At 38.0% G+C, this 3,497-nt stretch overlaps 1 long non-coding RNA gene across 1 annotated transcript; it reads left to right on the plus strand.

Annotated features, from left to right (window-relative positions):
* The first annotated feature begins 6 nt into the window (after positions 1-6).
* LOC147757618 (uncharacterized) lies at positions 7-3,479 on the plus strand. Its single transcript, XR_015321456.1, has 2 exons — positions 7-2,637; positions 2,942-3,479. It is a non-coding gene; the product is annotated as an uncharacterized LOC147757618 (long non-coding RNA).
* Positions 3,480-3,497: the final 18 nt, after the last annotated feature.

A 3,497-nucleotide genomic window follows, 5' to 3' on the forward strand; every position in this document is an offset into this window, starting at 1 on the left:
TTGAAAACATGGCAAGTGGACGAGCAAACTGCGCGCCGAGCTGACTCTGACCTATGCTACGGCACCGAACTTGCCAAGGCTTACTAACGGTACAATCATCGACAGACAGCTCACCGTCAACAGCAGTACTCGAAGATGACAAATATCAGCATATGATATTGATTGCAGACATCTTTCCACAGTTCCCTGTCATCAAGAGACGATGGCCGAACACCTAGGCAAAGTCAGACGCTCAACATATGCTAAACATATGCTAAATCGCCGCCCAAAATGTTACAGCTATTCAGTGATCAATAATCATTGGCGATTCCGTACTCCTGCACAGTCATATGATACATTCATTTTTCTGGATGCTTATGTGACCTCTGTGATCTTTAAAAGGGTATTTGTTGTCTCCTCTTCGTTGTTTTTGTTGATTTTTACCTATAATGGAATTATTAACTGACTACAAATATTGTAAATGCATTCATTATTTCCCTCTATTGACCTTGCAGCCGCCCCGTCCCCTTCCGATCTTGTGACCGCAGACTCGACAAACGTCTCTCTCGTTATCACTAAACATGAGCGAGATGACCGACCTTTTTAGCCATGATCTCAAGGTTTGCGAACTAACTCCGAGCGTTGTAGTCGATGATACGCGGACAGTGACGATAATCATATCACACTGCTAATGATCTATTGTTGTTGACGTTGCCCATTGTTGTGGGATTGTTGCAGTTTAATTATTGCCTCTGACATTATTCGTTTTCAAACGTTTCGTATTTGTTTGTGAAAGAAGCTAAACATCCGAAGACGATATAAGGACGCGTTTTTGGTAGACAGTTACTTTTTAATATTAATAATATGGTGCTAGCACGCGTAGAAAAGCAAGTGCATAATAAGAAATATTAGCCGCTAGCCATAGGAATATCATTACCTATTATGTAACACGTCGATGAACATTTTTCTATTGAAATCGAACGGTATCACTGTTTTTACTGGAATATAACTAGGTCACATCAGTGTGAAACTGGGCAACTTGTTCTGATCGGTCATATACTGCTCATCCAAACCAAACGCGAGCTGCGGTAATTTCTTGGTTGTAATTTAACATCATATGTCGGTAAGTATTGGCAAGTAAGCACCGCTAATGCGGTCCATTTTATTTAGCGACTCATTCTATAGCTTTCACGGTATTTGAGAGTTCAGGACTTTGACGTGTCTGACTTTGCTTTGCAGACCCAAGTTAACCCTAAGTGGCCACTCAGATGGGTTAATAGAGAAGAAAAGCAGATTGTCAAAATTGTAGGTAGCTGAGTAGCTGTACGTATGCAAACAGGCATAATTTACATGAAGTAGTGCGCAGACAAACCAGAGCCGCTTCCTTTCTAACAAACGGATATTTTCGGGAAAAATAGTCCTATACATAATTTGCCTCAGCGCAACTCAACAAATATTCTTAACAAACAGCATAACGGTAACAACAACAACAATAACAAGACTTTGGGAAACAGTAACATCTATTTCATCTTGTGCACATTGGATTTTGATTTCCTTACTTTTTTTTTGTCCCACATAAAAATTTGAACAGATCCTTTTTGAACTTCTGCAAAATATTGAAGAGGCCGTGATTCATACGATATTAATATAGCGCCAGCCTCTAACATTAGTTACGGTAATTGATATAACAGACAAATGTTGACTATTACCATATATGAATGAGCCGAACTCATAAATTCGATAAGGGTAATACTACGATGCTTGAAGGCGGCGGCGAAGGCAACAGCAGCCACAGCTCTCTCTAAAAGTAAGCACAATTTCGAAAAGGTTACGGCGGTTCAGATTAGGCTTATTCATTGAGCTGCCGCTCCAAGTTGGCAACGAAAACTATCAGCGAGTATGATTGAAGAATTACGATGGCGTACCGACGCTTATCATGACACTAATAATACTGACTAATAAGAAGAAACTGCACAGACAGCCACTAGGATACTGTTAACAATACAGAAATTAGAATCTCGTTCAGAGGTGTTTAATCTATCGCTGCTTTTGATCCTTCTACGACTCCACCTAAATACTGCTACAACTATTCACAATATACGAACATTAATGGAAACTGAAATACAAAAAGAAAACTATAATAAGCAAAACCTCTACTATTAATAATAAAAGTTATAATATTATCGCTAACAATAAAAAGGAATTATAACGATAAAGGTGTACGATTACATCGAAGAAAAAAGTGGAGATTAAAGTAAATAATAATGAAAATATATCAGATGAACAATATAAATGGAAGAATGAAAACTTGCAACAATAGACATGGCTAACGATCTATCACGATGGACAATACGCGCGACTCTTTGATCAGTGCTGCGAAAAATTGTTTCACAGGAAAAAGACGACCAACTACATTTCTTCTATTTATAAGTAAACATACAGCAAAACATACATTTGCAGCTAACTAAGCGCGCTGACTATGTATCGAAGTAAAGTTTAGAACGATATCAATAAGTGGCTTTAAGCTTTATGATCAAGATAAAAAAAAACGAACGTAAACTGTATGGCCAAAAGAAGATCATGATTACACTAAAGCAACAACCGTAACAGCCACGGAATAAAACTAGAAGCGAATATGAGAAACATCGATTCCTAAAGGTAAAAGAGATTATAACAAAAATATATACTAACAAACTAACTAATAACTAAGTATAAAAACGAAATTGAAAGTTATCTTCTTCTGCAGCGCAAAATGTTAGAACAAACATGAGATGGCGGTAGGGCGGCTAAGTCGTTTAACGTTACTACCCGCCATTGGTGTGTCTCGGGGGTTGTCTCCCAGTGCTACACATGTAGACATTACCATAACCTGGGGGTCATCACTACTATCCATACCCACTAACTAATATTAACTAAAAATATTACTAATTACTAACCACCAACTTCGTCTGCGCTGTTCCAGATATGGCAATGTCAATTGGAGAATGTCTCGGATCAAAATCACTGCAGCAATATTGTATGTATATCGGTGTACCCCACAAAAACAATAACAATATTTAGTAAATAATGTGTGACAAGTGATCATATGAATGTCTCTGACAAAAGAGACCTCATTATTCGCAAGTATGGTACCGACGTGTTTTTTCATTCTTTTTTCTGTAATTGATTATAATCAAAGGATGTGACGATAATGTACTTTTTCTTTTACCGCTTTCATCTCGTAGTTCCGGAAAGAAATTGCATGCAATGCGCGGGGAGCTTTTTTGAGACCTTAAAAAACGTAAACTGGCACTAAACAGGATCCCATTGACCGTTGTCTCTTATCATTAAGATCTCGATAGGACAATGATCCGATGTGGACCATGTACACTCTTCGAAGGTTCTGGAAGCTTCGCGCAACTTGCAACTAATTCCAAAATCTCCCCTTCTATTGAACGGCTGTATACAATTTTTCTTCAAGATTTTATGCAAGACAAAAAGACAGAGAGTAAGAAGGGGTACGAGTAAACAAGATATAT

The sequence above is a fragment of the Varroa destructor genome, unplaced genomic scaffold, assembly GCF_002443255.2.
Source record: "Varroa destructor unplaced genomic scaffold, Vdes_3.0 BEIS01000002.1, whole genome shotgun sequence".
NCBI classification, from domain to species: domain Eukaryota; kingdom Metazoa; phylum Arthropoda; class Arachnida; order Mesostigmata; family Varroidae; genus Varroa; species Varroa destructor.